At 39.4% G+C, this 23,689-nt stretch overlaps 1 protein-coding gene across 1 annotated transcript in view; it reads right to left on the bottom strand.

The window, feature by feature from the left end:
* Positions 1-22,954, bottom strand: part of CALCR (calcitonin receptor) — a 160,100-nt gene extending 137,146 nt beyond the window's left edge. The window contains exon 1 of the mRNA XM_051802185.1: positions 22,908-22,954. The gene's annotated coding sequence lies outside the window, so the exon portion shown is untranslated. The remainder of the gene's footprint in view (positions 1-22,907) is intronic.
* Positions 22,955-23,689: the final 735 nt, after the last annotated feature.

Genomic DNA, 23,689 nt, shown 5'->3' with positions numbered 1-23,689 from the left:
GATGATGCTCTGAGGAACCTGATCTAATGGAAGGTGTCCCTGCCCATGGAACGAAGATTGTAACTAGATGATCTTTAAGGTCCCTTCCAACTCCAACCATTCTGTGATTCTACAGTTCTGTTACTTCTAAGTCTTCAAACTCTAAGATCCTTTCCACTTAACCTAAGAAGCTATGTTGTAGAGTTTATGGCAGCATTTCTCAACCTATGTTAAACTAAGGACCACCTTACTCTTTTGAAAAAAATACCTGTAGATCATCTTGAAAAAAATACTTTTTAATTCTCTGGTGAAAAACAGCTGAAAGCTAGCATGTTCATACATTTTCCCCAATAGGTTTCCTTTACATGTGTGGGACTCTGGTACAGAGCTGGGTATATTTTTTTTTTCAACTGCCACTGTTTCACACATTACCTTTACAGGTTCAGAGTTTGACAAACTGTAAATCATAGTCCTCAATTAATTTAGCAAACACAGAAACAGTTATAAACCTACATAATAACTCTTGCAATGTCCTGTAGCAATATACAACATGTAAACTACTGACCCGTAAAGCTAGCTATACCACTGAAGAGGGGCCTTTGGAGATGACTCCTGATGCCAAGTTGAGAAGTACAAAAACCCAAAGCATCATAAAATAATCAGGTATGAAGGATCATTTCCATTTCTTTGATGTTTCTATTGGGTTTTTGTATTTCTATGATTTGGAAAATTTCTTACATTAGTCATAGTTTGAAAGTGGCAAGTTCTTCAGTTCCAATTCCTGAAAATGTTGACATTTACTATACCCATTTTTCTGACATTCAGTAAATTCACCAGGTAAAGTTTAAAAGTTCATGCTGACTGCTAGAAATTATCATATCAGAAAAGTCATTCAGGTTGATTATTATTTTGAAATTATCCATTTTACTTCTAATATAGGTCAGTGCCAGCAATAGTCCTCTTTTGACATTGTGGAGAAAAGTGTTCATCAAGCCCAACATCAACTTCAGTGAGATTTATGTTTCCATCATATAAGCAGAATTGGTTTTGTACTTAGCTGGGGTACCTTAAAACAATGAGAATGCAAAGCACTCTGTACAGCTGAGCTGCAGCCACTTACTTGTAAGGGCAGGGAGTGTTGTGTTTTGCAGACCTCTGAGCAGTACATCAGATTAAAACAAAATGCCCTGCCTCCTTATACTTGTTTATTTTTTACTAGCAATATAGTAGAGTTCATTGGTGAACTTTTGAGTGATTACCTCAAGTGATTCAGCTCCCATGAAACTAAACTAAAACCAGAGATTAGAGAAAGACCAGCATTGTGCCCTATCTCTGTAGTAGACATGCATGGGTTGATTCTGGTGACAGTAAGACCCAGAGAAGTTTCACAAAACAACCTAAAGGCTATGTAAACTCTGGTACACAAAGTTAACCATACAATCCAATTTTAGCAGAATATGCAGTCATATTTCAAGCTTGCATTATTGTACAGTAGATCTAAAGAGCGTAGTTACTTCTCTCTAGTGATCCTAATTTTATTTTCAACTGCTTTTCCTAATTTGAAATTTGCAATTCAATGCAATCAATTTCACTTTGGTTAAACATTCTAATGTGCTCTAATAAAAACAGGCAATTGATATTCTAATTCTGTTGTATTGAAACTAGCACTGTATTATGAACACATATGGCAAAATATAGCAAGCACCATGGCAGCTACTTAGTGGAAGATTCTTCTCCAGTTGTTTGTGTAGAATATAACACCAGCCTGCATGGTACTTTTAATTTCAAAAGGTTAGAAGGTACTTTACAAATTACACCTTCAAATAACAAATCATCTTAATTTCTGTCTACTATTTCTGAGATGCATCAGAGTAGTCTTCTAGCACTTCACAGCAGTACCACATCATAATTTATAGACCACTCTAGCAAATATTTTTTATGCATGAAATCTTTCACTGGGACAGGATCTAGGACAGCAGAGAAGACCACAATTCACACTGATGCTGCATGGAGAAAGAATATATAGAGCTATGATGTAATTACAAGTGAAGGATTCTATGAGTTTTCAGAAAATCTTTTCTGAGAAAGTCATAAAAATAAAAACTTCCCCCCTTCTATTGACTGGATAAGAGGAAGCCAGGGGAGAAATGAAACATTTTCTGTTTTCGTTGCATGTTCCCTTGCTGGGAATTGTTTTTAGACAATAGTTATCACCAATAATCTCATAAAGAAATAAACAAACAAAACCAGTAATGTCCTTAATTACCATTGATTAATAATCAGAATCTTATTTTTGACTGCTCTCTGTGTTTAGTTATCAAATATCCCTGTAATATTGGTTCTGTATTGGTTCTGATAAAGGGTACCATCTAAGGAACCACTCTTGTTGACTTACAAGAGTGTCTTGTTGACAATCCTGAAGTCTATAAACCCTTGAAATTTGATGAAACCAGATCAGATGTCAAATCAGGCCAATCAACCTTCTCAGGCTTGACCTGAGACACAACTTTCATTAATGGCAGAGGCAATCCTGCTGGTAAGAACCCTGAAGAAACATGGAATACTACAATGTCCGAAGGAAAACTAGAAGAGAGTGTACCTATCACTTCATGCATTTGGATGAGTCCCTTGATTTGTGTGTTTGAAGCCTTTTATTCAGAGAATCTAAAGCTTGACTCCCACTCTAATTTTCCAAACAAATTTTCTGACGCATACCTTTACCCTCAGAAACTATGAAAGCTCATGCAAACTTTAAATAGGAATAGAATTAGAGTTGGTTTTCTTGCTTTGGTTTTTTTGGGGTTTTGTTTGGTTTTTTTTCAGGGGCAGATCATCATATGCAAGGCAACGGTTTCTGCATTACATTTTCAAATGTGAGCAGGATCGCCTTCAGAAGGATCAACGGATTTGCATTGATGAAATATTACAGCACAATATTTCACAAGACACATAATTATTAGTCTTACTAATACTTACTAATAATACTTCTCTCCCTTACATGTGCTACCTACCAGCACTGATTTAATCTATTTTTCTTCTGAATTAAGGTCAGATCAATTACGTCACAGAAAGCCAAGCTTATTTGTGAATCAATTACTTCTTATGTGTGTTTTATGCTTTTATTTTTTAATCTTTCTTGATAAATGAGAAACTATCAAATTTGGACAAACATTTTTACAGATCAGTTGGCAAGCAGGCAACAATAATAATACCGAAATATTTCCATAGAAATGAGCTCATTACCTGTCTGTTTGTGGTGAAAGAGTTTTAAATGGGTTTTGCATATGTGTTGCCAATCTGGTAGGCAGAGATAGTTGCAGAAAATGTAGTTAATAGATAGACAAGGCAAAAAGTGTGGTCACAAAGCAGTTGCATTCTGAACTGCTCAGTTATTTTGTTAACTTTGACCTTGTCTAATTCCTGATTGATAAGTCAATAATGAAACAAATAATTCCTTCTCAGAATTATCCACTCTGGGTATGGGATAGAGTTGTTAAGAAGTTGCCTGACTTGCCATAACTGTGTTGGTCTTAGTGGTGACTTCAACTGAAGGACATTTTGCCAACTTAAAGACCCATGCCTATTCACCCATTCTCTTCTAACTTCATGAACATACAATTCCTTTCTGAATTCTTTTAAAAATTACTTTCAAACTTTACTTGCTCCAGTCTATCTTCTGGACCTTTTCTGTACTTGGCCCAGTCTACCTTCTGGACCTCTTCTGTATTTTCTCCTTTATATATTTGGATTTCTTTTGAATTCATGTTTTCTAGTATCTAATAAGTAAATCTCTGCCATGTCTTCTTTATTCATACTGGATAATGCTATGTCAAAAGCCTACTTGGCTCATCCTACTGTCTCTTTTCCTGCTCTCTTGTGTCTCAGTTTTACTCACACTTCTGTTTTCAAAGTTGATCTATAAAAACTTTTCCTTCCTGATTAAAGTTCCTAATTTCACTCAGTATCTGCTATAATTTCTTAATTAACTCTGTAACTATGTAATTAAACTTTGCCACATTTTCTGAAACATCTGACAGGAAAAAAGCGCTCCAAATAAACTTGTAGTATTACTGAATAGGTTGCTATTAACTGCAGCCTATCATCCAACTAGCTCTGTTTCTATCAACATTGAGTACATCTTTCTCTTCTCTTAGCTGGTACATCTTCTGTGATGGGAACAGCGTTTTGGTTTGGTGTTTGAAGAGCCCAATAGTTGTTTCCAACTACTCTGAGAGTGACAATAGCATAATTTAAAGAAACTGTAATTATACATAGGGATAAAGGTTCCCCATAGAATCTGACATGATTAATTCTGCATTGAGGCATTCAATAGCTGTTCCTTCCTCAAACTGGACCTCAGTTCACTTAGATAAGTGGGGAGTCTGTCCTGCACATTACTTATTGGCAAGTGATAAGAGTACATTTATTGGAAAGAAAAGAAAATTCCCTACATGGTCCTCCTCACATACCTGCTCGGCAGTGTTTGGCTCTGCACAGATCTCAGCTAGATCTTGGACCAAGCTGCAACACACAAAGATGTGAAACATCCCTGGGGGTTCCTTTGTCAGCACAGCTCTCCGTGCTTGCACATTAAGCTGTGGCAGATACAGTGACAGGGCTGCAGATTTGTTAAGCAATTGTCACAGAGCTCAAGTTATGATTACAGGCAGTTCTTGCTGCCAGACACCTACTGCTTTAACATCAACAATGAAGATGAGTCACTAAAGCAACTTGGGAGCATCATAGAGCAAGTGCTGAGACAAATATCTTTGTCTGCTGTGATGGTGTATTCTGTGACATCTAAGAGAGCACTGCCCGGGGTCTTTTCTGCTTTATTATGTCTCTCTCCCCAGTGTCTATCTCAAATATTGAAACTCCATTCCTGCTGTAAGCTCAAAGGGAGAAGGAATTTTGCCCTTTCACTTTCCTCCAGTAGTCCACTTATTTTAGAAGACTTTAGCAGTCTATCCAAGCCCGAAACTTTATTAGGGTCTTTCCCCTGACCATGGTAATATAGGTCCTCTGAGCTTTTTCCAAACAGCAGCAGCAGGTTTATAAATTGGCATGATTTATACACTGCCACTCACACTCTAAAGGGTGAGTATGATCCTATCATATGAATTTCAGTCTTGTACAACCTGGGAAAGTTATGGTTGGCAGCAGATAAACAGAGATGATCTGTCTGCAGACTCAGGAAGATGACTTTGCAGTTGACATTTGGTTAGAAAATTATCCTTAAATTAAATTAGTTTAATGTGGTACTGCTTTTTGACACTTGTACCAAAAAAAGTTTCACCATACTTTTGCTTTAAAAGGAATTTCCTAGCTTGGGAAATATTCTTTCACTTTATATATTTACCAGCAATAATTCACATTCTTTTTTTACTTTTATCTTTTGAGGAGTTTTGTCTCTTTACAGAGAGATTGTCCCAGGCAAAGGAGACAAGGATGGAAGAAGTTATAGAGATGGACTGTTTAGTCTATATGTCAGAAGCACAACACGGAGCACGCATGTTTAGAGAATATAAAAGCAGCTGTATGCCCCTTAAAACAACATCCTCAACACAATTTGGGATGAAATGTCTATTCAGAACAAACCTTCACTTAAATAACAGAAGGAATGAAAATAGCTCAGTATCTCAACCTCACTTTTTTTAAACTTTACTTATTAGAGTGACCTGACAATCTGATGCAAATTGACTGGATAATTGATTTATTACAGTACTAGGACTTGGAGATACAATTTGATCCATTGCAAATAAGCAGAGAACAGTATGGCATCTTTATCCTCACAGCTATTCACAAACTTCAGAGCAGTCAGCTGGAGAAAAATGCTTCAAAAAATCACTGTCTAAGCTTTGATAAAGATCTGTCAATCCTATTCTGTGCAAAGAGGGATTTAGAACTAGTGAGACTTGTTCAGCTATCACGTATGTTTATTTCAGATCCTGTATTATTAGACAGTGGTTAAGATTTTTTTGTGTTGTTTCCAGCCACGATGAACTGCAGCAGACTTCTGCCACTCTTCTCCTCCAAGCAAGGTGAACCTGCAGGCAGAGCAGGAGGTGGCTATTCAATTTGAAGAACAGCTGTTTGGAAACACTTTCTCAAGACATTGCCAGCTGCTCAGCATCCTGATCCACTACACATTTCTAAACATGTTAAACAGATTTATTTTCCACTTGCAGTCAGTTTGTGAATTATCTATGTGCTTTCAGAAGGGGCATTGCTTTAACTGAATGGATAGCTGGTACCTGATACTGATGTCCTGTGCCAAACACTAACAGCTTGAAGCACATGCCTATTCAAACTACATCCAATGATATCATCATTCATATGTGGAATTATGTGCAAACAGAGATGCAGAGATGGGTTTGTAATAACATAGACTTCTCCAGCTATCATAAGGATTGCTTCTTAGGAAGAAACAAATGGACAAATTTCAAAAATTAACAAGATGTAAACCAGGCAAATTAAATGCAGATGATGTCACCATCTCAGACATCAATTGCTCAAATGTAAATATGACATCCTAATCACTGTGTTCCAAAAACAAGTATTTAATTTAGACCAGAATCCTTATGTTAGAAACCACAGAAGTGATTTCAGTAGGTGCTGTGAACATGCAGGTCGTTGTAAACTCCCTCAGAAACTTGCTTTGAACCAATGAGTGAAAATGCATTCTTTCTCTCTCTCTTCCCTTTCAATTCCCAAATACAGATTTTTATGAAGCTTGGGAAATGCCAAATTTGAGTCCTATCACTTAATGTCCTCACAACAATACACTTTCTGCGTGCCCAATTCTGTGATAATCCATTTAAATTCTGCAGGAAAAATACTTTAAAGTAAAAAAATCCAAAAGCCAACTGATACCAGCAGTGTTAAAAGGATGCCACCTACTGGGCACCTCATCAGCCTCCGGTAAGAGATCTGGAGAGGTAGGTGAAGTAATCTAAGAAAACTGAAAAAGTCTGCTTTGCAGGGTAGCTCCATAAAACTGGGAATAATATTAATAATAATAATAATAATAATAATAATAATAATAATAATAATAATAATAATAATAATAATAATAATAATAATAGCAACAATTATTATTATTATTATTATTATCATTATCATTATTATATCTCTGTGCTCCTTAAGCTAAGGATTTCCCAAAAACTCTACGTTTTCTTTCTTTTCTGTCAGCTTTCTCATGCCTCCTTTTTTCTTTTGTAGTAGCAGCAGCAATAGACATGTTTCATAAGCATTTATCTTTGTATTTTCCTATTAACTCTTCCCCTCATGGTGTCTGTATTCCTGATGACAAGGTTGCATTTTAACAATCTGTTCACCACTTTTCTCTGTGGTCCTCCTTGAGGCTAATAGGCACTGCCCAGGCTTCCCATTGAAAACAATTAAAATATGCAATATGTGCACACAGAGGCAGAGATTCACATACATGCAGAGGTAGACACAAGAAAACATGGTGGAATTAATATTGTGCTGTAGGAGAAAATCAGGCTGTGCTTTAGGCTCTGTTTCATATGGTGTCAAAAAGAAAAGTTAAAAAGAGGTTTCAGCTTTGACTTTTATTTCTTAATTTTGTGAGACTATTTCAGCCCTGTTACTTGATTGTTTGGCCACTACATTCTGCTTCAACTACTGGGTCTCCTTTTTATTTACAATATTGCTTTCTGGAAGGAAACTGTCAGGCACATTTATGTCTAATATCCCTTCCAACTGTGGAGTGCAAAATACCACAAAAACCTGGAGAATTGGAACAAGTTTATAAAGTCTCCAGGATTAAACATAAACCTTCAGAAAACTGTGTAGTTCTTGTGCAGTTCATTACAGAGGACTAACAAAACAGAGAGATGCTTTCTCATTTACCATTGTGACCAATTTATACTATTTTAGCAGAGTTAAAAGACTTTGAAACAAACATTTATACCTACCATCTCTAGATTCCTTTTTTACAAAGATTAATGCAGTGTAAAATTAATTATATAAGCAGACTGTCTTTGCATTAGACCCTACTCACATTTTATTAGATCCTATTCTCATTTTCACTCTAGTCACTTTGCTACATTGACAGTACAAAGAGGACTTCATATGAATCAACTTTTTTCAAGTAAGAATTAAGGCTTTAATATAACAGCAGTGTGATGTACAGTGGGTCACCGGATTGGTTTACATGGTTTTAAAAGAAGCAACACTATGCCTGCTGAGGGTATCCTCCTTTTTGTAACTGTAAGAAGTATTTGGTGCAGTAACTGATGTGGTAATAGCACAGATGTGCTTTTTATTCATCAATACACAGTTTCTTCTCACCCAAACCAGAGTGAGCCTACTCACATCGTTCTAACTGCTTGCTCCATTTTTTACTATTTCACTCCTATTGTCATAGCACAATAATTTATACTCAACCAGCACCTGGGTGTCAGCAAGTCAAGCCCACTCTTTAAATTCATGCTCACAGAGCTTTTGCGCCTGTGGCTGTCAGAAGGAACAGCTGTATTACAACACTCTCAGAGTGTGCCTGCACTGTGGCAGGACCAGCCATCACACTTGGGCCAGGTGCGATGTTGGGTGTGTATGTGCCCGCCTGAGAGCAGCACTGAGGCAGCCCGAGGCAGCAAGCAGAGATCAAGGCTCCAGTCTTTTGTGTTAGGTGCTACATCAGCCTGGTAACATCCCTTCTGGCCCCCACTGGCATCAGAGCAAGCCAGCACGGCTCGGAGCAGCACCGCTGCAACAGGCACATCCCTGTCCCACATGTCTGGTGGCCAGAAAAAGCTGAAAGGGTTGCTAGCATCTAGCTTCCCTTGATTACAGTTTCTGAGGCCAGCACACACAGCCTCCATGCTGGGAGTACCTCAGATCAGTCCAGTCTCCTCATTAGACACTGAGGAGATTAATTTTGTCATGTATTTTTATTGTATTCTACCATCACACAACTTACGTGTACAGTACTTTGAGAAGTACTACATTTTTCCTGTCCATATGGCAGTGCTTCTTACTTGCTATATTTGCCTAAAAAGGTTAAGTTCACTTAGGATGAGAATACTATGGAAAACAGTTTGTGAAATGCTGCTTTAATAAAATTATAAGAAAAAATCGAAATCCCCGACTTTTAAGAACACCAAATCCACCTTCTCAACCTTTCCACCCTCATGCTTTGACTATACCCATGGATTTCAGATACCCTGCTGAAACATCAAAGAGAATTAAGAAGGAGGAAATTACTCAGGAATAACAGTGTGCAAATTAAGCAGGAGGAGAAAGAGGAAGGACAGTTTTCAACTAGATCCCTCTCTCAAATAGTGGTCTCCAAAAGTCTCCCTCCCTTTTTTTTTTACTATTAACTGGGAGTTCTGTCATACATAATCTGGAATTCAGCAGATTTTGAGGAAGTCTAGAGGTGTCTTATGTACGGTAAACAAGTATCTTTGATATTTGACAGTATCCCACATTCTAACTAGTTTGAATAGCAGATCACATTTTCTATTAGTTCCTGTCTTGGAAGAACCTACTCCTGACACGCTCCAGTCTCACTGACAGGATGGGAGTGCTTCCAGTTACGGGAGCTAACTCATGCCCTGGCACCACTTAATTTCTCTTGCAACATGTAGAATCTGCCCTAAAAAAAATACCTTAAAAGGAATCAAAGTATGAAGAACGGACTTGTACCTCCTTTATAAGGCTAATGGTAATGATCCACAGAGAAAATGCAAGTTCTTAATGGACTAGAATTAAACCTGAACATTAGACTCTCTCTAATACTGCCACCTTCTTTAAGATTGATGAGTTTAACTATTCAGTGGCATTGAGATCACTTCCAATATTGGCTCTCAATGGTATTCTAACTATAACACCTTTAGCTTTCTGAAAATCTTTTGCAGTCTAAAGCTTTTAAATTTCTGCATTGTTTTCACTTTCCACCTCTGCTTTTACTAATGGATGAAATTTTTAGCAAAAATTCTGTGTTCAATGATGTTAAAAGGTCTTCTAAAGAAACATATATGGTTCATTCCTGTGTTTGTATATCACTGGTGTCCTTATGTCATATAGGGTCTCTTGGAATCATATTAATAAAACCAAGTTCATGTAATAAAGTCAGATGATTAAAGACTCTCCAGATTATAAAGGTAACTCTGAAGTTAGAAGGCACTCAGACGACCTTTATCAGCCTTCTTGGGGATAGGTACTACAATTTTAATTGCTTGTCCTCACACTTCTTTTCTCATTGGAATCTTTCTTCAAGGGGTTTTAAAGGATGAACAGTGCCCACTGAATCAAAATTTACTCAATACTTTATCACTGGTATTCAGTGGATTTCATTTATTGTACATACATAAAACTCTGCATGGTAGACAGATTTATTCATTTCTTTAAAAGGCTTTTTCCTTGGGGCTCATTACTGCAGTATAAATGCTTCACTGACAAATAACTAACCTCCAAACCACTGCTGTTTGGTGAGAGATAGCATTATCGGGATTCCACAGATGAGGAGTCCGTGATGCGTTGATGGCTTGGCATCCTTTTCCTTAATCAAAGACTTCTAAAACTTACTATCTGCTTTCAGTAGCTCAGCATATTATACACAGGAAGGATGAAGAAGCACTAAGACATGGAATGAAAAATGTTGAAAAGACAGCTGACAGTGTATTGTGTTTTCATAAATGTTGCCATGTATATCACTATTGCAATGTCCCCAGCTCATGCAACACATCCTATAGAGATCATTCCCATGGAATGTTGCCTTTTATTTCAAGGTAAACTGTATCCATATTTTCTAAAATTCCTAGGCCATTTTTGGATTGCACATAAAAATCTGTTCCTCCTTCAAGTTCTTACAGAGGTGACATAATTTCTGCTATTTAGCAGGTAAGTTGCTGACCCTACTCTGAGTTTCAATTCCTCTGAAGATATGAGTGCTTTCAGCCCTTTTCCTTTCTTCCATTTGTGGATATGCTTGGATGCCTTCTTTCGAGACCACAGTAATTCCCTGAGTCATAGAAAAAATAGCCTGTAAAGGGCCTCTGGAGATAACCTAGTAAACCCTCTGCTCAAAGCAGGGCTAACTTCAAAGTTAGATCTGCTTATTCAGGGTCATATCCAAGCCAGTTTGAATTTCTCCAAGGATGGAAATTTCACAGCCTCTCTGGGCAATCTGTTCCAGTGCTCAACTGTTATCATTTATCTGCTTGCTAATGATTTGGATCTGACTGTGATTTAGAAATGTCCCCAATATCATGTGACTAACACTATCAGGTTTTAGTGGCATTCACTCTGGTAAGAGCGTGAGACATTCTGCTATTTCAAGACCTTTCTTCTTTGATATATCTTGTGCAGATAATTCACCAGCAGGCTTTTATGAAACACTGCCTTCTGGATAAAGTGTTGGAAGGCACTAATTAGCTCCTCTCCTTGTCCTATCTGACTTTCTGGTACCCAACTATGCATCTAACATAATGAATATGGTTGTTAGAGAGGGCCTGGAAGTGATGACATTTAGCATGAGTGGGTTGTTTTGTTCCTGTCTCATTGCATGATTGTTCTTGTGTTGATTTGTTCCTGATTCATCGCTCCTAAAGATCTTGAATATCGATGCACACATGGAATACCCTATCATTTTTTCTTCTCTACTGCCATCATCAAGTAAGCCTTTCCAATGGCTTCTTCATTTTTGTAATTAATGTCTTTATTGCCAAAGGTCTTGCAATGGAAATAGCTATCACAGTGCAGTATGCAGTTCTAGTACTGCCTTGTAGGTAGATTCTGCAGCAAGCACTTGACATCCTCTATCTTCAAACAGACACATAAACGCACACTTGACAGGCTTGCTATTCTTTTCCAGTATTCACTGTTTTTAATGTATTTATCAAATTTAATGAATAGCTAAACTTTACATCCAAATATTATAGAGATATCTGGATGCTTACTTGTATCTGTGGACTTTTACCCACATAGAATAAATGTTCTTGTATCCTACTAGCCTTGTTCTGTGCCAGAGATACAACTTTTTCTGAAGTCAGTCCCAAAAACTTGTACCCCAATACTGATGCTTGTTTTTATGGCTATTTCTTCCTAATTTATTTGAAAATATGTATGGCTCACCACTATAAATCTCCTTTTCTTTTTTTTTTTAACAGTAACATTGCTGCTGGCTGCTTTCCCCAGAGACCTTTTTCAGCTGCACACTCTTTGGCTTTGATCTTCTCAGTTTGCTTTGCAGTATTTAAAATATATCTTCTTGAACACCTGTTTTTCATTTTTCATTTTATGATACTTCAATGTTCACTGGCAATTTGCTCAGTTGTGGCTATGGAGCATGCTTCTGAAGTGAACTGTGGTTGATGCTTCTCTCTGGGACCATGCACACTGAGTGACTGCTGACCCACATTTTATCATCTATGTGTCATCACCATTACTGAGGTATCCTCTCATCTGACCTGTGTCTTTCATGCTCTAGCTATTCTAGTGGTATTCTAGGATGTTCAAGTGTCCTCCACTTACATACTTTTATTTCATTCTTACCTCTCCTGCTGGAAGTCTCCAGCACCACACTTCTCCTCTGAAAAAAGAATCTTTTTATAATCAGTTTCAGCTGGCTGATTCACTCACACTAAAGGATTCAGTAGGTCCTCAGCTTTCCTAAAATTACTCTCTGAAACCATATACTTCAAATCGCTCCAACAGTCTATTCACATTTCTTCTGTCAGCTTCACAACTTTTTGCTTCTTCTCATCTCTCTGTACAAAAGAATATGAGAAACAGAGGATCTTCCTCCTTCTTTGCCTGAAGTCCAGCAAAAAAACTGATTCCACCAACGAAACCTGTGCATTAAATGAAGCTTTCTTCTTTCAGGTCTACACTTCTTGCCTTCCTCTGTATGAGGAACATAAAATTTTCTCCAGATTCTCTCTGTGAACTTGGTTTAGTTTACCATAAAGACAGTTAATATAAAGACATAGCTAACAGTATGCAAGTCCTGCTCACACACTGAATGCCATAAACTAAACAGAATTGCTTAAATTAACTAGCTTTTCAGATAGCCTCTGTATCCTACCCTCTAAAGCTTGACACAATAAACCCATGAAGAATAAACACCACTGTCTTAAGATCATTACACCAGTGTATTACAATGGTGAAAATGGCTCACAAAAGAGACTAGAACCTTTAAAGTCTGCTACAAAAGTTCAGCAGGGCTGAAATGGTCACAGCAGTGGCAGACTGACATCCTACACGTTTCAGTCCTGAAGGAAAATAAAACCTTACCAGAAATCTTCACAGAGTGTGCTGATAGCACAATACTGGTGAGACTCTGGCAGGTCATGTACAACTGGTACATTGTCAAGGGTACTGCCCTGAGCTTCTTCTTTATGAACTTTCTTCTGTTCTACTCCTGCCTCCTCCCACACATTAGCTGTTTCTTCTCACCTACTCTCACAGTACTCTTCATTCTTTCAGTACTGTTCACAATTCCTAGTCAGACCTAGCTCCTTCCAAGCGTTCTGCCACTGCAGTTCCAATATCTTTCCCTGACCTTTAGTTTCTTCCCTTCTTAACTATCTCATTTTCCTGACTTCATGACTCCAGTATATTTAGTGGGGAAGGGGGGAGGGAATTCTGTCTCTTCCAATGCATCTTCCTCCTAATGTGCTGTTCTGCTAGTTCCTACCCTAACGAGCCTCTAAATGCCTCTTTCTGGAAATGTCAGTGGTTTTCAGTTATCAGTTTGTCCCTCAGCATCGAACTTATTGCACAAGCTTGTCCTTTTCAAATGACTCCTGCTCCAAATCCACAGTTCACTGGCCCTCAGTAGTAATTCCTAATTCCAGTGCCAGTATCCCCCTTCCATGTCTGAAACCATTCCCAGTTTCCCACATTCCATACTGTTTATACCTCTTCCTGCTCTTCCTTTGTACTTTAGGCTTGTTCTATGTGCTCTCACGTAGGTAGCACAAACTGGCTTATAATACCACCTCAAAACTGCAACTACAGATGAAAACTTTAGAAGATTCAGGCTATACATGTGTGGGTGTGTACTTACACAAATGGTAGAAGGTTCAGCCTTGACTCAGAAGCCATCTACTGCCAAGTCCATTTTCCACCACATGGTAGCAAAAGAACTTCTCAGAGAAAAAGAGCGACCAGAACTTGCAAACATAAGCAAAGCAATATATCCTGCACTGGAGGAGATTTTCAGCAAACATGAAAATTATATGGCTAAAACTTTTCGAATAAATTCAATAGATTAAAGTAGAGACAGGGTTGTGGTGGTTGGTTTTTTTGGTTTTGTTTTGTTTTGTTTTAATAAGTATGCCCTGTGAATAGAGCTGTATTCTCTCCCAGTATCTCCTCCAGGCTGTTGTATCCTTCTCCATCCAAACTATGTCCATTGTTGAGTACAAGACACTCACTATATTATGGTGCAATTTAAAAAATGGAAATAGTATTTAATAGCAATAAAATATTTTTATACATAAATGACATTTTGCTCACTTCCACAAGTATTTTTATAATGATAGTAAAAATCTGGATTTCATTTTTTAAAGTCCTGTAATTCATCAATATCTTTTCTTTTCACTTGAAAATATTTGAAGATTTTCAACAGAAAAATAAGTTCTAAAATACAATTTTTTAAATTCTATACTGAAGTAATTGGCATAACTAACTGTCTTTAAATGCTACAGCCATGTGATTTCTCCATATGAAATTACACATCAGTGGAAAATCATAATTCATCACTTCAAGAAACCTCTTATCAAACATATTCTTTCATGTGATATATGGCATGTCTGTAACATTTGATTACAGTAAAAAATATGCTGACCATATGTTGCAAGGTATTTACATAAGTAGATAAATTATAGGCCTTGATACTAATAAAACACTGTCCTAATATTGTGCGAGAGAATGAAGACACTTTCAGATAATAGCTGAGGTTCCAGAGGACCCTTTCTGTGTACAGTGCACACACATACCTCCTTCTGGCTTAACCACACATATTTCTCATGCACTGCAGACCAGTAAACCTAATTTCTTTTCCTCTTATTAAAGGGGAGGCTGGTAGTTTAAATAAAAAGATTTTTGTAATTTCTGTCACTGTGCAGGCAACTCAGCTACAGCAATGACAAAATACTGGAGTGGGCTTGGATTTTTAGTACGCATGTAAATCTCAGATGTGGATTATTTTGAGCAGCAGATGAAAGAGAAATGATACAGTTACCCAGTGAGTACCTACAGATTTTTCCAGTGATGACCTCTGATTACATCAGGCATTTCATGGGATAAACACATTTCCTTAAAAACACTGCAGATCTGATTGGCAATAAAGTCAGCAGGCATTTAAACACTTATAAACCCAAACTTACGTGTTTTCTTTTCAATGCTGAAATTACTTCAGTCTTTAGGAAGCATATACTATGAAATACCATGAGACAATAAAAACGAAAAATGCAATAAAAACCAGCTGAGTAGAAAATACTGGGTCTGCTTTATCTGTGAGAACATATGGTAATAATGATTATTATTTATTACTTGATCCTGCTTCAACCCAAAATGTACTTGGCAACATTTGAACACAGAGGAAAACATTGTATTGTAACACAAACAGCTCAAGGGCTTAAAAGAGTCAAGCCCTTCAGCAGTCTGTAGTAGTAGAAGTGGCCCTCAGAAAATTAAAGGAAGTCTCCACTCACACAATTTGTTCCCTATAACCGACTTTTTCTCAAGACCAGGGCTTAAAGGATTTGCTCAATTCCAAGCACTACAGCTCCACAGTATCAGTGATCTGTCTTATCAATATATTGTATATGCAAAATTAAACACTGGAATGTAAGTGAAATTTCCCCTGCTAAAATATTTGTCAGTCAAAGACAGTGCTGTCTATTACTTAATTAGGCATTTTGTAGCATAACTTTCCAGAAGTTCATCTCTACCACTAAATGTTCATGTGGATATAGCATTCAAAGCATCTCTTTCTTCTGAATTCTCTGTTTTCTGCCAAATATTCTTTAAATTTTGTGTTAATTGATGCAATTTCTGCATCCCATACCTTCAGTCTTCATAGTGTTTCCGGCCCAGCAGCAGCAGCACAGCTGAGGATAACAGCAGCAAACCTACTGTTCCCTTCGGTATTGTTTTGGAGACAAAACAAAATGAGGATCCCATTAGGAGCTGGACTGATGGGTGAGAACAGGAGTTCTTATCAGGAGAGATCCAAATTTTAGTCACATGAGGAAACTCATCAGCCTTAGACACCTTTCTCTACCAAAACTGAGAAACTTTAGGAAGTTTCTCTATGCAATCTAAGTAGTAAAGGTGTAAGCATCCTGTCTCCTGTCCCTCAATATTTAAGGCTGGAGGAGATTGCACTCAGCTTGTTCAGAAGTATGAAATGTTCAATCTATTTCAGGCTGCTAGTATTGTCTGGAGAGAGATTATCCTGACAATGTAATGATCATCTAGTATCTTTTGGTGTTTATTTTACTCCACTGGAAGAGAGACGGCAGCTCATAACATCAAAAGAGCTGTAACTTTATGGGACAGCACTCACACCTCTTCTGTGAGGAATCACACATCCATTAAAAGATGCTTACCATTGGATGTTGTCTGACATATGGCAAATTACACCATCATGTTTCAACAACGAAAAGGGAGTGCAAGGTAAGAGAGGGGCCTAGTGATGAAGCACCTGCACAGCCACAGGTAACTAAGACTACAGAATACAGGCTACACACTAAGGCTACAGGTAACTAAGATTATGTGAATAGAGACAAATATCAAGAAAGAAAGTTGGATGAAATCACAACTCTGCTCAAGAAGTTTAGGTTGTGCAACATAAAGTGAGACACAAACAATTTCAGTACTGAAGGCAGTGTAGAGGATCACCAGTTTGGTGCTGTACCATAAGGCGGGTAAATTTAAAAAGAAAAATTTCCTGTAGCGTTCATGTTACTTCTTCATAGATCACAAGCCCCATCCAACTTGGCCTTGAACACTTCCAAGCATGCACCAATCACAGTTTCTCTGGGCAATCTGTTCTAGTGTCTCACCACTCTCATCATAAAAAGTTATTTCCCATTATTCAGTCTAAACTTGTCCTCTTTCAGTTTGAAGTCATTACCTCTTGTTCTATAACTATATGCCCTTGTAAAATGTCCCTCTCTAGCCTTCTTGTAAGCCTATTTTAGGTACTGTAAGACTGGAAGATCTCCCTGGAGCTTTCTTTTTTCCAGGCTGAACAGCTCCAGCTCTCTCAGCCTGTCTTCATGGGAGAGGTGCTCCAGTTCTCTGATCATCTTCATGTCCCTCATCTGGAACTACTCCAACAGCTTCATGTCCTTCTTAAGTTGGTGGTCCCGAAGCTGGATGCAGCACTCCAGGTGGTGTCTCACAAGAGCAGAGTAGAGGGGTAGAATCAGCTCCCTTGACCTGCTGGTCACACTTCTTTCTATGCAGTCCAGGACATGACTGGCTTTCTGGGCTGCAAGAGCACATCACCACCTCATGTTGAGCTTTTCTCCAACCAATTCTATGATTCACTTGAATCATGACAGTTTGATTTGCTACAGATAACTGCTCTGGCACACACAACTTGAAGGGAAGATCAAGATACAAACGAAATACAACTGCAGAGCTATCTGTGATTTTTCTAAGCAGTTAACATTCATTACTGGTATCAGCTGGACGGAAATCAAGACTAACAGAAATAGAGTCATCCATCTGCATACATCACAGGTGAGACGCTACAGTCACTTGATCATCCTCATGTTAGAGGCATGCCTCAGTGCTGCCTGAGAGAAATAGAAATGGCTAATTCACTCTATGAATTTATTCAGTCTTTGATTACCTTTCTCTCACTTCCACTGAGGTCTACACAGTGTCGTGGATTACAGCATTTTTTGTTATGTGAGTACTGAAAATTAAGTAAATATTTCACTATTAAAAAACCACAAGCAGAAAATTTAGTTGACCTTTGAAGGGACACTGTACCAAATGTGGAGTCTCATTCCAGCCACTAACAAAAAGGTAAAACAGAAGTTTAGTTTGTTTTTCTTTTACAAGTATATCTCAGCATAATCTTAATAATGGAGCCTTGACATATTTGGAATGGCAACATTTTGTTTTCAGAAGCATTCAGTATATTTAAAAGAGATATTCTTAACTGTCAGCTTAATTCTGAGAAGGCAACTGTGAAGATAAGACACAATTCATCTTGATTCAAGCAACCTCCAGATATGTCTGTAAATTCACTTGGCATTGCCTGCAGATGTGTTCGATTTCTAGGACAAACCATCAGAATAAAAATCTTCTTTTCTAATTGTCAAGAGGTAATTCAGCACTTCATAGAGCACCCAGGAAGAGAAAGGCATTTCAAACACTTCCTTTTTAAGAACAGCAATTTTCTAACCCCCTGCTTTAGCTTTACCTCAAGATAATGAGGACATCACAAACTAAACATGTCAAAGCCACCCAAAAGTTTACATCATATCTTACTACTCCTTTAAAGTACATACCACTAGAGCTACCATGAATAAAATATTGTGAAATCATAGATTCAAAAATACTGAAGAATCTACTGAACGTATTATTCATCTAACCATTGGTAATAGTTAACATTATTGATCAAAAGCCACAAGCTAAGGGATTTGGTTCTTATATACACTGCTGAATATGACCAAGCAGGAAATTATTTGCTAAACAGTGTCACAGGAAACTGTAACACTGAAAATGTGACATACAAAACTGAAAAGCATGCTTATTTCCAAAACCACTACTAAAAGTATGGTGTAAACAGCCAATTCTGACAAATTTGTGTCAAGTCTTTTATATTACAAATGATAAAAAAGCCAAGGTCCAGATGCCACTCCATGTCACCTTTACTAAACCCCCCATGATTACTGTGCTAAAAACCATGAGTACAGCTATCATGTTGAGGTGCAGCAGATAAGATGCACTTCTATGAACTGCATTTCTCAGTTTGTTTTGTGTACAGCATGAACAGGTAAGAACACCAGTACTGTACCATCAGTCCATCTTCCGGACTCAGAAGTCTTCGTCCCTGCAGGTTCCCTGGGTCTCTGGTGCACAGGTTAAGCTGGTCCTTGCAGTAAACCACCTTTCAGGACTACAGTTCAGGATGTGGCTTGAACATTGCTAGTTCACCTGTCCACCATATGATCCTAATTCAGAAGGCATTTAGGGGACCATGGAAAAACACATGGCAGCATACCTCTGGTGTCCTTTATATCTACTCTTGCTCCAAGTATTATTCCCTATCAACTATGGTCAATGACTCCACTTTCTTCTTGTGGCTGAACACCAAAATTTCTTGTTCTGCCTTGTTTTAATGGTAAATCTTTGCATATATTCTCACAAAGCAGCACAATCAGTCAAATGGAGCTCACTACTAGAGGTAACTACCACCTCCAGGTCCTTCCCACTCTGAGGATTCATATCCTTAAATGAGGGTCACCTCAAAAGCATGGAGCCAACTGAACAGCTCATAGGCTCACTGGTAAGGCAAGACCATATCCTTGGTTTGTTCAGCAGATGCCCTGAAGAAAGACTCTTGCAGTATTTGGATACCATCTTGATTAAAAAGGTGTCCAGCTGAAACATGCACATAACTTCAACACTTAACACAAGGCATGGATTTTCCAGTTTTAATTTCCAGGTGACTACCAAGACCAGTGTTGTTGGCAGTGCTCCTTATTGACTGAGATGTGGCCAATTATCTCTTCCATTGTTATCTTGTATTAGGTAGTTCTTCATGTGAGCAATTCAGTGTGTCTCTCCACTTAAGTTACTAGTAATTCACTCCATTGAAGTGACTGAAAGCAATGTCAAATGGAAAGTGGGTATAAGACCAAAAACCAGTCCAAACCAATATGTAATTAAGTGCTGTTCTTTTGTAGGCTAATGCTAGTAAAAATTAAGGTTAATACTGAAGAAAATAAGATCAGAGGAAAATAATATGCAACCTTAAGGTACTGGTCATTCATTTCAGGGTACCTTTATCAAAGAATCAATTAACATTTAATCCTGTTAAAAGGTGCTCAGTGTACCCTTGTTAAGTAAAGAGTATTCATATTTCAGACCAAGATTACCTGTTGGCCTACTGCATGGTCTTTGGCAAGATGTCTTAGACTTTCCTGACTACTTACACTGCAAATTTTTCAAGGGAGTGAATTTTACTCTGTACATGTAGTTGTAGGTAAGGACCTGACTGGACGCCACTCTAACACAAACAATGGTAGAGAGGGCTCAACACATAATAAGATCACTCGTGAAAGGCCTATGATCTGTATTAGCATTAATGAGACTTTCAATATTGACTTCAACGGCAATAGTTAGGACCCAAACATCAATTACCAGAAATAAAACAAAACTGAGTTTACCAGCTTATTAATATGTAGTCACTTTCAAAACCAAATTTCATGGTATTTGCCAGCATAACTTTGTCAAGTGTAGTTCAATTATTTAGTTGCTTATTTTCCCAAAACCTCTATTTGCATGCATGATTTTTAAAACAAATATAGAAAGAGTTCCTGAAAAATCATTAGATAGAAGAACTCAAGTCATGATATGCCCTTTCTTCTTCCACTTTCACTTCCCCAAAACTAGTAGAAATTATTTGCAGCTATGTTGGTCATGCCAACATTATTATATAACAGGACTTGCGCGTAGCTTCTTACGGGTCTACAGATACAGATTTAAAATTAGCTGGCTAGGTTTTAAGCATTGTTCCACTTTACTTCGATCTGGAAGAGAGCTAGAATAAAAACAATTCAGCAAACATTCTGTAGAAAATTGTTTTCATTTTTAATGAAAATTCTCAACTTCTTCAGATGTTTTTCAAAACCATTCAGCTGTAGACATGGAACAAAAAAGTTTGCTAAACTCAACTCAGTTCAGTTTATTAAGCAAAACCTTGTGAATATATTATTCAGTAATATTTCAACAAGGTTTTTAGAAAAGATGCTTCTTTTCTTTCATCTCCCAATAAAGCTTACAACCTGCAGAGAACTAAATTGTAACATGATTTAATTGTTTGCTGACATTTTTATAGTACGTCAAATGTAATCGATAACATTCCCTCATACTGTCTGAATACCTATTCAAACTTCAATCCAACTTATGATCCATTCTCATGAAACAAAAATCAGAGTATAAGACAAATCTGGACTGTCTACTCCTCTTGAAAGCACAATACAGTTTATTCTATATAGTTTTTTAACAAGTATTAAAACCTGTGTGGCTCTTATCCACGATTCTAAAGCAGTACTGTATAGAGTTGCTAGAAGTGCAATTACCAGTCAAATTGAAACATTGCCACTTGAATTTCTAACTAAAGTTGGTTGTCACTCACAATAAATGATAATGAAGACCTACAGTGAAGCCCACTCTTTGGAGAGGTTAATTGGGATTTTGCCATTGATCTTAACAGGACCAACATCTACTCAAGATTTATAAAGTTAGAATACTTCACTACATGCCAGTAGGTAGAGAAACACAGAATTTCAGTTAATTTAGAATTATTTCATGTCAACTAGCATAAGACAGCTATAGCAAGCATCAGAGCCGCAGCTTAGCAGAAGTTGCCTACTGGTAAAGGTTTTCGTATGTCTGAAGAAATTAAAGGAAGTATTATCTCTCCTGAATTTAATTTACCTGCTTGACAATTATACCTAGGATTTTGAGTGGTGAATTAAATTCCCTCTTCAGCTCAAAATCACCTGCAGTTTGAGCTGCTGGTAGCAAAGAAACGTTATCCTTGTCAGCCTTGATGCACTCAGCCTAGAGCAGCATAGGGACCCTTCCACTGACCAAACACAAAGATTCTCCCCCGAATATCATTCTTTAATAACTGAAGGGGAAAAGGAGTAGAAGCAAGACCTTGATTTCATTCAGTGCCTATAAAAAAGCAAAGGCATTTTAATGTGATGTCTTGATTAATTCATTCTAAGCTCCCTTTATCCAGACTACTTAACTCTAAAGTGCACAGTCCTGGAAAGAATATCACACGCTGTATTATCCTTAAGAAGTTCAAGTGTATGTAAAAGTCAGTGTATGTAAAAAGCTGGCAGGAAGGCAACTGTTAGATATTGACAATATTGACTTCAAGAGATCTTGGGATACACATCTTTCTATTTACTCTTCTTATGAATGATTTTTTCATTCATCATTTTGGTCACAATTGACATTCCGTAACTAAAATAAACCAGAAGTTTTTCTCTTTTCTTTCAAATTGTCAACTACATTAACCTTGTCAAGAAACCCACAAGAACAAAATCAATATAGCAATTTAAAGACAAAATTGGCAGGCATTATATTGTACTTGGACACATCCAGTAAATAGCCTCATACATCAAACTACTGTCATTAATGGCAATATTCTGAAACCTACTAATGTTGTTTATTACATTTGCGGTGTGAAATGCCAAAGTAAGTACAGATATCGGTCCAGTAGATGAAAAATAACACGGAAATAATGTCTCACGTGCTTGAGAAGCACGGACTAATGACTCAGGTGTCATTTAAACGCCCTGTACTTCCAGCACGGAGAGTGGCTGCTCTCTATAAGCGATACGATACCAGCAGCGACCTGCTCGCCCATGCAGAAGCCGCAGCGGGAACTCCGGGACCCACCGCGCCCCATCCCCGCGCCCCGACGGCCAGCTCCGGGCAGCGCCGTCCGTCCTGTGCCCCTTCCCCGGGGTGGCACCGCACACGCCGACGCTGCAGGTCGGAGCTCCTGCAACCCATTCCCTCTTTCCCCCCTATTTCTGGCTGCCCTACCAGCCGGGGTGTGACTCCTCCGGCATCCCCCTCTCCGCCGCTCGCTGGACCTTCGCGGCTCTCCCGCTCCGCGGCCGCTCTCCCGAGGTGGCGGGTGGGGAAGGGCAGGCAGCGAAGTTCGCGGGACTTACGGTGGCAGCGCTCCCAGCGCTGGCGCGGCACCTCTCCCGGCCTCCCGTCACCTCGGGCCACCTCCGCGGTGGCTCAGCGCCCGCTCCGGCGCAGCCCGGACGCCCCTTCACTCCTCGGAGGAGCTCATGGGGCCGCCCGCTCCCCGACACCCGCCCGGTGGGTCCCCGCGTCCCGGAGGCGGCGGACAGACACCAGCCAGGGTCGAGCGCTTCTGGCGGGGCTGCGCCTCGGGCAGCATCTGCCTCCTCTCTCCCGCGCCGCGCCCACCCCCCGCTCCACCCCGGGCGCCGGCGAGGCTTCGCGCAGACGTCGGTGCGGGGCGACCGGAGCCCGCCCGGCGGCGGCGGCAGCGCCTCCTCCACCCCCGCCTGCCCGCGGCTCCCGGCCGCTCCTGCCGCCGGGGCAGCCGTGCCGGAGCCCCGCTGCGGGGGCGGGAGGAGCGGGGGCCGCCGGCGCTCCCGACACACCGCCTGAGGAAGGAGGGGTCCCGCGGCGCGGGGGCGAGGGACGCCCGGCCCGGGGGCCTGGGTTGCGCCCCCCTCGTCCCCGCGGAGAAGGCGGAGGCGGCAGCGCGGCGACTGCCCTTTGTCAAGGCGGTGCCTTCCGAGCGGGGCCAGTGGTCCCCGCATCGCCGCCGGCTGGGCTGTGTCCGCAGCGAGGGTGTCAGGGGCCTGGCCGGACACCCCACCTCCTCCTCCTCTCTGAGAAGGTTCTCAGGCCCGAGCCAGCGTTCTGGTCCCATCGCGGGCACCTTTCCGAAGAGGAAAGCCGGGGGAATGCA

Source organism: Manacus candei, unplaced genomic scaffold, assembly GCF_025592945.1.
Source record: "Manacus candei isolate 608988 ecotype Guabito, Panama unplaced genomic scaffold, ASM2559294v1 h1tg000056l, whole genome shotgun sequence".
NCBI classification, from domain to species: Eukaryota; Metazoa; Chordata; class Aves; order Passeriformes; family Pipridae; genus Manacus; species Manacus candei.
The sequence above is the reverse complement of the archived record's forward strand: the minus strand, read 5'-3'. Positions and strand labels throughout refer to the sequence as shown.